Raw genomic sequence first — 12,672 nt, forward strand, 5'->3', positions numbered from 1 at the left:
TGTTGGTGGTACATGCAGTAGTGAAGGGCTTGAGACAGAAACCCTGTGGAACATGTAGAGGGAGAGATACATGTCAGAACTTTCCATGCTTGTTACAAATAGAGGAATGACACTAGTAATCAAAAATTAGGCACCGGAGACTAGCAGTTCCAACACACAAGTGATTTAATGTTCAAATACAGCAAAAGGAACACACATCCATAAATAACATAAACGTTGATAAAAACACTTCCCCTTATGTTTTTGTCTCATAGAACTTCATCAGATGGGCAAAAACCTCATAGTTACCTAGTTAAATAACTTTTCCTGTTTGAATAGACCAATAAAATCAGTAATTCAACTAGTTACCAAGATACAGAAAGAGTGGATTTTAAACTGCATGTGACAGTCTTACTAGTCTAGCACCATCTGTTGGGCAAATAATAAAACACATGAAAATGTATATAAAATCAAAAATTCACTTAAATAAATAAACCACGATAAAATAAAATGAATATACATAAAATGTAAAAAAATTTAAAATTTTCACAATTTTGCAGACTTGAGCTTGAGTACGGGTTTTATAGACACCATATCATTAAGTCCTGAATTGTTGCAAGCATCCAGGACTAATTGCCAATATAGTTCACTGCATTCGAGTCTGGTCTCCCATGGCCCACCCCTGGCATCTATAGGGACCACCTCTATCACAAAAAAATTGATACTCTGCTTTTGGACATGCCTGAAGATGTTTGTATAGGGCGTTATTATCATTTTTCTTCCTTAAATCATAAAGGTGTTCATACATTCTTTGTTTTAACCTCCTTTCTGTCTTACCCACATAGAAGGAGTCACATGCCTCACACAAAAGGAAGAGGAATGACACTAGTCCTAAGTGGAATCCTTCATTTACCTAAGATAATACAAAGGAATAATAATCGGTTCAATAACTGGTCAAATAGCTGGAGTCATTCCACAGAAATTCAATATGTGTCAGCATTGGACAAGATGCTCAGCAGTCTAGTTTGCTTCACTATGGATGGACCTTTGAAGGTAATTGCCAAAGGAATATCATCAAGGCCTAAGGTGTTTACCAATTCCTTATACTCAGCATTGATCAAACCAATTATTGAGTACAGATTTCTCCTTTGGGATGTATCTCACTAAATGTAAAATTGTTATAAAGCCCCAAGAATACCTAGCCAAAAATATCACAGGCCTAATGTCCCTGTGCTAGCAAAAAACTGGAAGCTCTATCCTTTTATTTATTATCGTGCAGACTATTAAGGGGAGATCTCTGTCTCACCACCTCACTAGAGACCCATTAAGCCTAGACCTCCTGTATCTCTGAAAGTCCAATATCTCCACCAGTACTTGAATCAGCGAACTAAGTCTTCACCAGAGACAGGTTTATACCCCAGTCTCTCCCAAACATGTGGTATAAACTCCTCCTGCATACTATGCAATGCAATACACTATCTTCTTTTAAACATAAACTTGATGACCTGATGGACATCAACAGATTTACTCTGGGATTGAATTTTATTGCCCTCCTAGAAAATGTTTTGTGTTTGAGGAGGTTAAAATAAATTATTGCAGATTATTGTTATTATTTTTATTTTATTATAATTTTATATCTGACGTCTACACAGTTTATAAGTTTGCTTTAATTGCTGGTACAGGGGCTGTTTGTGAAAGCAGATGTTTCATCCTACTGTCAATTGCTCTATTTAAGCAGTTATCAACCTGGGTTTGCAGAATTAGTTTGCATTTGTGAATAGTCAGCTGGAACACTTCAATGTGGCTATTTTTAACACAGTCAGATGCACAATTAATAAAGAGGTCAAAACTGATGGGAATGGACATTGGGCCGTATTCACGAAGGTTTGCACAGAGTCTTAGAGTAGAGTAAGACTCAATGCAGCCATCATGTCTGACGAGCGATCTGGGAACAGCCTGTAGGGGCGTGTAAGAGAACTCCTAAAATGGCTCTTACATGGACAGGGCTGGGATATGCAAATTACCTCAATTGCCGGTGAAAGGCATGCAAATGAGGTAGATTTGCGATTCAGGAAACCCAAACCGGTCCGAGTAAGACCAGTGTTATTTGCAGAAATGTACTCAGCTGACAACTGAGTACCATTCTGCAAATAGCAAAACAGAGCCGTGACAGCTCCAAATAAAGGTCGCATCCAGTGCAGGAAGCATGCCAATGGCCAAATATATGACCATGTGAAATGTTTCCTGATGCAATATGAAAATAATAATATTTTATTTTTTTTCACCAATTTCCGATGGTTAAGTGTAGTGCAGCGCCATGCAAACGAGATGCACTCTAAAACCCAAAATACTAAAAATTAAAACCCACAAATGTGGATTTTATTGAAATTGTTAATATACAATGCAAGGGAATGGCAGGCTGAAGACAACATGGCCACCGCGTAGAGGTTGCTAAGTGGGGAAGCTCAGTCTAAGACATGTAACCAAGCATTAGTAGTTAAGCAATATAAAGCAGTGCTAAACAGCATTTACCACCATGTAGTATATGCAAACAAAATTGCACACACCAACTAGCACAACTGTGGTCAATGTTCAGTAATATTGAGCAACGTCCAGCAATGTTGGTGAATATTGTGCAATGTCAGACAAGCATGGTCTAAGTAGGGCATAGCTGAACAAAAGCCAACATGCTCATATTTGCTTAACTGGCCCTTAAGCAGTCTGGTCTGCTCAGTATGAAAATATAATGCCGTGATGGACCTCGAACCCAGGATACTGTGCACTATAGCCAAAGTACTGAACCACTAAACCATGACAGTATTGCAGTGGTCAGCCTGTATGAAGGAATGTTGATAAGTCTATGCAAAGTATTTCATGGAAACCTTGCAGGCACAGCATAATCCCTGTTGAGTTATGACACAAAGATGAGTCCTGCAGTGTGAACAGAACCTGACTTCCAATACACACAGTATAAATGTTAATATCGGTCATGTTCGCACACATCAACAAATGTAGTGGACCTCAGATAGCAACATACTGAAAGGTCACACTGGGCATGCTCACACACGAATAAATGAGACAAATGTCAGGCAACAAAACACGGAATGGCAGAACTGGGCATGCTCACGCACTTAGGCCATGTCTGAGTACAGCAGTGGGCCATGCATATCTGGCAGTTGCATGTGTTAACCCAGGAACCTGTCACTATACAGCAATCTGCCCTGTGCACACAGTTATATGACAACAGACACATCTATAATATAGTGGAACCCTGTCATAATCAAATATGTTCTGCAGATACCAAAGTTGTTCATAGAAACTGGTAAAGCAAAGATGATAAAGACCTGCAAACAGTATCAGCAATAAACATTGTGCATCTTGAACATTAGCATAGGTTCAGAGGTCGATACTAGGCTATCTGCCCTAGGGCATGAACAAGCCTAGCAAGAGTGTGTTTGGCATTCACAACCCTGTCAGATTACTACACTGTGTCTGTGAATAGTAGGTCACACAAGATAGCCCATGTACGTTTAGGCTAGTGTGCCTCTGTCTAGCAGGGACAGAGAAGATATCCCAGGGGTAAACATACGATCACCCATACAGTCGTCAAGATGTCTCCTGTAGGTGGTCAGTGGCTGGCTCTGCCTATGTGAAACTGGGATTACATTCTGGAGTGAGTGGAGCCTCTGGGATAAGAATCTGTCCCTCCACAATGTCCAAATTAACATCTGTGCTGAGGTATACATTCTTGGAGTGTCTAGCTTCAAGGGAGTCAGATATCCTGAGGTGGAGCATGTCCAGTAATTCTGGGTTGGGTATATCTGTAAACAACAGGCACACATCATATCTGAGTAGGTGGTAAGCGACTGAGTAGAGCTGGAGTTACTGCATCTGAACTGTGCAGGGCATCTGTGTGAGTCTCTAGATCTGCTTGGTGAGGAACTTCCGTGGCCAGTACAGTTGCTGCAGGTGTCGGGTAAGGTACATCCCAAATGTGGCATTGTCACCAAGCATGGATGTGATGAGTATAGGGGCACAATGACCTCACTCGATCTAGATGTGAAACCATATGGGATAAGGTGGCCCACATAGAAGGTGTGTCCAACCACTTTGGCAACGTGAATGTCAAATGTGACAGTACGAACAAGTCATGTCCCCAAACCCCTAACAACTCCTACCATATGTAATGGAGTACTACCAATGTGGTAATGTGTGGGCATGTTGTTATTCCCAAAGGGGATGACTATGCAACTAATGGCATTTAGCTGTAGGTCATGGCTCAGGCACCAGTCATCCATTTCTGTGAGACCCTGTTTGAGTATGCATGTGGCAGCTGGAGAGTTGATCATGGCACCCAGTTTGCTGTCAAGTGCAAACATGTTCAGCCATATTTCCCCTGTGGTAGCCTGTACGTCAGACAAATATATACTGAACAAGAGAGGTCCCCGGACCGAGCTGTGTGGGATGCCACGTGTAACTGGTGTATAGTCAGACATGGCACCTGCAATTCTGACCATGTGGGGGCTATCTCTGATCCAAGTATCTATCCGTCGTGTGAGATATGTGTCCATATCGATGCTGATGAGCCTATGCATAATGGTCCAGTGGGTTATTGTGTTGAAGGGCTTTGCAAGGTTCAGGTAGCCTGTGTGGACAGCCGTCCCTATGTCAATGGACCTGTTAGCCATTTAAAGAATACAAACAAGTTCAAGAGGCAAGATCTGCCCACAACAACACTGAAATGTTTGGGACACTGTATCTGTAGGTTCCCGATGTCTATGTGTATGAGTCCCATGACAATATGCTCCATAGCTTTGCAGAACAGGCTACTTAGGCTTATAGGGCAATATTGTCTGTGGTCCATTGTGGTACCAACTCTGTAGAGTGGGACCACTGTCACTGTATGCCATTCCTTGGGTACATATCCTGTGGTAACTCCGATATTGAACAGTGATGTAATGTGAGGGTTGCGTCTGTCATGATGCTCGTGTAAGATGCAGACTGGACACTGTCTGGTCACATTGATACTGTGATGTACGCTTTGGGGAGGGCAGCACTCACCTGTTACTGTGTGATGTCAGGGAGGTTATACTCTGTTGGGATGGATAGTTGCTCCTTAGGGGGGATGGGTGGGAGACATCTGCACTGAACCTGTTTGCCAGGATGTAGGCAATGCCAGTGGGTTCAGGGTAGGTTTAGTCAGTATGCAGTAACTCACAGCATATCAGTGAGTGTCCACCCAGGTCTCTGACATAACTGAAGAAGGCCGTGTGATAGTCCTACGTGCCTGTTGCAATTGTCTGGTAGAAGCAGCCCTTAGAAACGTTCATGAGTGATTGTAGCTGTCTGCTAGTACAGATCACAGATGCCTTCCCAGTCTGGGATTGTGCTCTATCATGTAGTAGCTTCTTCCTGACGTTGTACAGCTTATTAATGGCTGGAGTCTACCAGACAGGTCCCCTGCCATTGGAGTAGTGAGTCCTGTTGTTATTTGGGATAGCACAATCCATGCAGTCCACTAGGTGTCCATAGAATGTGTATGTAAAGGATGCAGCAGTGTGAGCCATATTTGCCACTGTCTCAGGTTCTCTGAAGGATACCACCTTGCTTTGGTGAAGTGAGACATTGGCTCATGAGAATTTCACCAAGATTACCCAGAATGGGTGTGTGGAGGGTATATGTATGTCCAGTGAGATACATGTATGTTCTGACCTTACCAATGAGGGGTATATCGCTGGTGTGGAACATAGAGTCCCCATGTTGGTGATGATCAGGTCCAATATGTATTCCCCCTTGTGGCTGTGCTGACTGGTTGTGCCATAGCATATGAGTCTACAAATTGTAGACACTGTTGGGTGAGGGTGTCGGGGCTTGAGTAGTATCCCCAGTCAATATTTGTGTATATGAAGTCACACAATATAATGGTGGTTGTGGAGACCTTCATATTCTCCATAGTTCCCACGAAAGCCGAGTGTGATTCCTGAGTTTGGGAGTGTGTTCTGTAGCAGGCAACAAACTGAAAGGCAGTATTGCCCAATGGTAGTTGTATATGTATGGCCTGTGATGCTTTGTGCAGTGCTACTAACCTGGAGGTGTATGTATCTGTGATGTATATGGATACTCCCCCTAGTTGTGTTGTCTGTTCCAGGTTTTGTTGTCAGACAGCATGGTATGAAACATAACCTGGTAGTGCTGGTGTGCATAAGCAAGCCTGAACCAGGCGTCTGTCAGTGCACAGATATCGCTATCCTCCATACTGAGGAGAGTCCTGAGTTGCTGCAATATGAGGTTAACACATCTGTTGTTGAGCAGCATTACACTTAGTTTCATTTAACCTGTAATGTCTATGGAGGTGGGTTTGTCTTCTGAGCCCTGCTTAAAAATGGCACTATGGTGGTAGCAAGTGCCTTCCAAAGTCCAAGGGTGACAGGTGCAAGCTGTCCATAGTGAAGCTACGTGGCATGTTGAGCATGTCACCATAGCTGACAGACGCTGTATCCCCTATGAATTAAGCAAATTTGTTAGGCAACTGTTAAATGTGATATGTGTGTCCGTATACTGTGACATCATAATTGGTGGGTGTAAGATGCTAGACAAGGTCAGGGTCATACTGGCCTGGGCTACATGATCAGAGTGTTCCTCCATGTATCATGTCATGTGGTCCAGGGAGTAACATCTGAGGTTATACACACCAGCATAGACAATGATGGTGCCAGTCCTGTACTTGCTTTGGAGTGACCTGACTGCCTGTGTTATGCAGCATATCCTGGCACCCAACAGACAGCCCAAAGTGACTATTACCCTGTCAGGGCTGGTGAGTGGTACGTCAGTGTGTCTGACAATAAGTGTCACCTATTACAAGTGTATTAGGTGTGTTGTTTAGCTCGAAGGGCAGTGACTGTGTGGCACACTGACATTGGGAACTATGTGATATGTGGGTATTGTAGTGGGGTAGCAGCTGTGTGTGTTTGTGTCAGCTTTGGAGGTTTCTGCTGCTTAGGTAGAGTACATTTACAGCATCCAAGTATGTCTATGTGTGATAATGTGGTTTGAGTGCTGTTGCTAGAGGATATGTGAGACTGATATGTGGTGTGTGTGGTTACCATCACCACCTGATAGACTGTGCCAGTCATGGGTCGAGAGAGTTCAGCACCCTGTATGTCTATATAGGTGCATCTCACACATATATCTGAGTTTGTCGGGAGGAGGAGAGGGTTGTCTGTGTACATGAGGCAGATGTGACATTGTGTCAATATCACAATATCCACCAGCTGGACTGAAGATTACACACAAAACCAACCCCTGGGCATGCCAGGATATTATCAAGACATACTCTGTAGCCTGATCACAATGGATCAGTAGGGTGTTAAGCATGTAAAAGAGTATAACAGGGATTAGTGCTCATGTTCTTTGGTGTTTTGTAAAGAGTAGGTGAGAAGGAGTCCAGACTGAATCATGACACCTCCTTCAGCTATGTCATAAATAGCAATGTACACACATATATGTCCTGAGTCAGGGCCAACTGTACCTGAGTGACAATGCCGACATCATGACAGACAGGCCCATATGTACATACCCATCTCCCACTGACAATAGTCCATATCATCATACCAGGAGATATCACATGTAGAATGGATGAGCGGCTACCCCCACTGCCAAAAGCATGGCAGCAAGTGGAATACATTGATTCCCAATATGTGTCATGCACAAACTACAGAACAAACAGATCATGCACCTGAAAAGTCAGCTGAACCTCACCCCCTACACAGGATGTGGAACCATTGAATGTGTCACAGCTACATATGGCACTCCCCACAAGTGTTGGTGTACAACACACCATGGGATGTCAAGTCCAGTACACCTCTGAAGTCTGATCTGCAAGGTCATAGAGTCCGTCATGGTTGCAGTCATAAACAGAGCTATTGGAAGCTGACATACAAACATCCCTACCAACCATGGTATGTTCATGTGAGGATCATGGTTCCCAAACATGCTAGACTGTTTGCAAGGCAGCCACCCAGGGTATACATCAATGAACACATCTACACCTGTGTCACATAGACTTTGAATAGCCCTTTATCAACATCCCAGACACATGTAGTATCCACAAAACCAACAAGCTGTGCATAAATATGTGTTGACATATGACGGAATGTCAATGTGTCCACAGATAGATCACACAAGGTAAGGATTCTGAGGTCTTGTTCAAGCTGTTGACACCTGCTGACCCACATGGACCATTCCTGGAATGGCATAAAACAAAGTGCACACACATCACCATGTCCAGTCCGATGATGTCACCAACCTATAAATACAGCAGGAGAAGGGAAACCAGCCAGTAAAGCAAATAGCGCACCGTGTTAATGCATCTCTTTCTAGTATCATAACATAGTTAGGTAGGGGTTTGAATCCTGCAAACTGTGTGTGTGTGAGTGTGTGTGTGGGGGGGGGTATGTGTGCAGTTTCCTTTGAGAGGTGTAAAACTCACTAAAAGAGAAACATTCCACTTTGGAAAGTCTGATGATGTCACCATCCTACAAATACAGCAGGAGAAGGGAAACCAGCCAGTAAAGCAAATAGTGCACTGTGTTAATGTGTCTCTCTCTCTAGTATCATAACATAGTTAGGTAGGGGTTTAAATCCTGCAAAAAATACAGCAGGAGAAAGAAAACCAGCCAGTAAAGCAAATAGTGCACTGTATTAATGCGTCTCTTTCTAGGATCATAACATAGTGAGGTAGGGGTTTGAATTCTGCAAACAGTGTGTGTGTGTGTGGGGGGGGGGTGTATGTGTGCAATTGTCTTTGGAAGGAGTGCCCTTTTTGGAGACTGTGAAAACACACTAAAAGAGGCACATTCCTCTTTGGAAAGACTGATGATGTCACCATACTACAAATACAGCTGGAGAAGGGAAACCAGCCAGTAAAACAAATAGTGCGCTGTGTTTATGCATCTCTCTCTAGTATCATAACATAGTTAGGTAGGGGTTTGAATCCTACAAACAGTGAGTGTGTGTGGGGGGGTGTGTATGTGTGCAGTTTCCTTTGAGAGGTGTGCCCTTTTTGGAGACTGTGAAAACTCACTAAAAGAGGTACATTCCTCTTTGGAAAGTCTGATGATGTCACCATCCTACAAATACAGCAGGAAAAGGGAAACCAGCCAGCTGTGTTAATGCGTTTCTCTCTAGTATCATAACATAATTAGGTAGGGGTTTGAATCCTGCAAAAAATACTGCAGGAGAAGGGAAACCAGCCAGTAAAGCAAATAGCGTGCTGTGTTAATGCGTCTCTCTCTAGTATCGTAACATAGTTAGGTAGGGATTTGAATCCTGCAAAAAATACAGTAGGAGAAGGGAAACCTGCCAGTAAAGCAAATAGCGTGCTGTGTTAATGCATCTCTCTCTAGTATCATAACATAGTTAGGTAGGGATTTGAAGCCTGCAAACAGTGAGTGTGTATGTGTGCAATTGTCTTTGAAAGGAGTGCCCATTTTGGAGACTGTGAAAACACACTAAAAGAGGTACATTCCTCTTTGGAAAGACTGATGATGTCACCATCCTACAAATACAGCAGGAGAAGGGAAAACAGTCAATAAAGCAAAGAGCACGCTGTGTTAATGCGTCTCTCTCTAGTATCATAACATCGTTAGGTAGGGATTTGAATCCTGCAAGCAGTGAGTGTGTGTATGTGTGCAATTGTCTTTGAAAGGAGTGCCCTTTTTGGAGACTGTGAAAACACACTAAAAGAGGTACATTCCTCTTTGGAAAGACAGATGATGTCACCATCCTACAAATACAGCCAGAGAAGGGAAACTAGCCAGTAAAGCAAATAGCGCGCTGTGTTAATGCGTTTCTCTCAAATATCATAACATAGTTAGATAGGGGTTTGAATCCTGCAAACAGTGAGACGGGGTGTGTGTGTATGTGTGCAGTTTCCTTTGAGAGGTGTTCCTTTTTGGAGACTGGGAAAACTCACTAAAATAGGTACATTCCTCTTTGGAAAGTCTGATGATGTCACCATCCTACAAATACAGCAGGAGAAAGAAAACCAACCATTAAAGCAATTAGCACGCCATGTTAATGTGTGTCTCTCTCTAGTATCATAACATAGTTAGATAGGGGTTTGAATCCTGCAAATGCTGCCTGTGTGTGTGTGTCACTGTTGGTCAATGCAGTGTGGGTTTTGCTTTTACTATGGTATGACATAGTATGATTACAACAGTAAGTGCATTGCACACATCAGGTATCTGCATGGCAGATATATATGTGTACATGTGCCCTCAATCAGTACATAGGTGTGAAGCATGCATACTACATGAATACATTTGTTTCAATTGACAGTTTGTGCCACTGCTTCTCAGATCGTAGGTCACATATGTATGTATGTGACAAGGCCGTCCACTGTCGTGTTCTGTGGCAAAGGTCATCTGTGGCACACACACCCATGATAGTTACTTAAGAGTAGTGTGAGTGAGAGTATAAGCCTGGGGTATATGTCAGACATGGTCATACACAACAAAGACTGCCAAGAATGGATAGTCTTTATAGGTGTACGACTGCCTTGTCAATATGCATTCAGGCCTCTAATGTCTTATGTGATACACCTTGGGACTCCACAATACCTATGGATATGTGGATACCAAGGGACAGATGACATAACATGAGGCTGTATGTACACATTGGTACCCAACATACATGTTGAGAGCTACCATCTGTGTGGTACTGATGGAATAGTATCTATAGTACATGAGGATAACTATGCCATAGTCAGCTTACTGCTATGCAGCATGTATCAGACAACAGGTACCTGTCTGTATGATACCCTTGTGTAGGATATGCGTCCCATCCAGGGAATGCATTGTAGGCCAATCCATGCATTTCCAGATTTGGATGGACACATCCCTAGTGTGTCTGCATGTACCTAAGGGGGCTATATGCCAAACAAGTGTGGTCACAGGAATGGGTGGCGTTCATTACCACTGGTTAGTGTTATAGTGTAGCATCGAAAGGATACAATTGTTACTGGGTTCCCTACTAATGTGTGTCATTTGTCAGGACATTATCCAATGATTGCTTATAGTCATGCTGTTGAGGTTGTGTATACTACCAGACCGCAAATCATTGACAGATATTAACGGTATCACTGACAGCATAGTGTCAACCCATGTCATACACACGTCTACCCATGTTAGTATATAACTGCAGTAGAATGCATACTGGCCACTGAAAGATACTATGAGATGTTAACAATGTGTACAACAGGGTATGCGACACATCCCATGTGTCCACTATGCACGTACACCCAGACAGTGCACACCCACCATGTTCACAGATGTACACTTGCTAATCTGTACTGCACACATCACACACATACTGTTCACTCACTAACACATGCTGGCAACACATTACACTTCAGCCAAGTGGCACATGGGTGGACGATACATACTCAGACCTAATGGTGGTGTAAACAATGCTACATTGACAATCAGAGCTTGGATGCATAATGTCTGCTCAGATATACCTACAAGGATGTCGTTACACTTCCTTGTTGACAACTTGCTATTATTGCTACACTGCTATAGTGTCACCCTGTGCATCAGCACCATGTTAGCCTGTCACTCCATCAATGATGCAGATGACAGGAGGTGACAAAGGTATCATCATATGCACAGGGTGTTTTGTTGTTTGCCAGAGCCTGACATTGACCCATCCAATCGACATGTCTGTGTGTGTGTGTGTGTGTGTGTGTGTTTGTGTGTGTGTGTGTGTGTGTGTGTGTGTGTGTGTGTGTGTGTGTGTGTGTGTGAGAGAGGGACAACAGTACAGCATGGGCCAATGTTGATGTAATGTGTGTGTATGTGTGAGCCCTAGTTATTTGGTTAATGTGTGTGCATCTGCATGCACACAGCTCCACCATGTGGCTGCCATATACGGTAGTTTGTGGGACAGCCACAGACTGTACCTGGTAGTCTGTACAGATCACTGTCTCCGGCCATGGACACAATACCTATGCCTGGCAGGGGTGCTATGGACAGTATCGAGTACCAACCCTGACAAGGTACTGTCATCAGAGGCAGAGGTATGATGACTGGACCCATGTCCTTGCTGGGACTGGCCAGAGCCAAGTGCATGTGGTCTACTGGGGCAGTCAATGGACAGGCCAGCCCCAGCATTGCTGGAGCTGGTACTGCCACTACAGGAGCGGCTGTGAACTGTGGGCCATCAGCGACCACTGCCAGCTGTTGCTGGCATGCATCCGCGTCGACGTCGCAACCGTCCTGCATGGTCCTGGCTCATGGAAGATATGTGGTGGAGGGCATCTAATATCTCCCCCCAACTTCTATCAATGACCTTGGCGTAAGTCCGGATTGCACCGGCAAGGTCACTGATGCTGTCATTGATAGCGGTGTAATGTGCCATCTGAGCCCTAAGTCCCTGTCTGGTGTACCGTTCCATACATGCCTGAGCCTGCATTACAACCCGGAACATACTGGTTGTCGTAAGACCTGTGAGGGCACGCCTGCCAGGGGCAATACGACCAGTGGTGTTCCCCCGAGAAACCCTGGACCTCCACCTATGTGGTACCATTCCAGGTCTACGACTATGGTTGCTGTGAGGGGATGCAAGTGCTATGGGAACCACACTCTCCTGGTCAATGCCAACTGTATGCTGTCTCTCGCCTATGACCATTGGTGG

Source organism: Protopterus annectens, chromosome 12.part0, assembly GCF_019279795.1.
Source record: "Protopterus annectens isolate FY-2018-M chromosome 12.part0, PAN1.0, whole genome shotgun sequence".
NCBI classification, from domain to species: Eukaryota; Metazoa; Chordata; order Ceratodontiformes; family Protopteridae; genus Protopterus; species Protopterus annectens.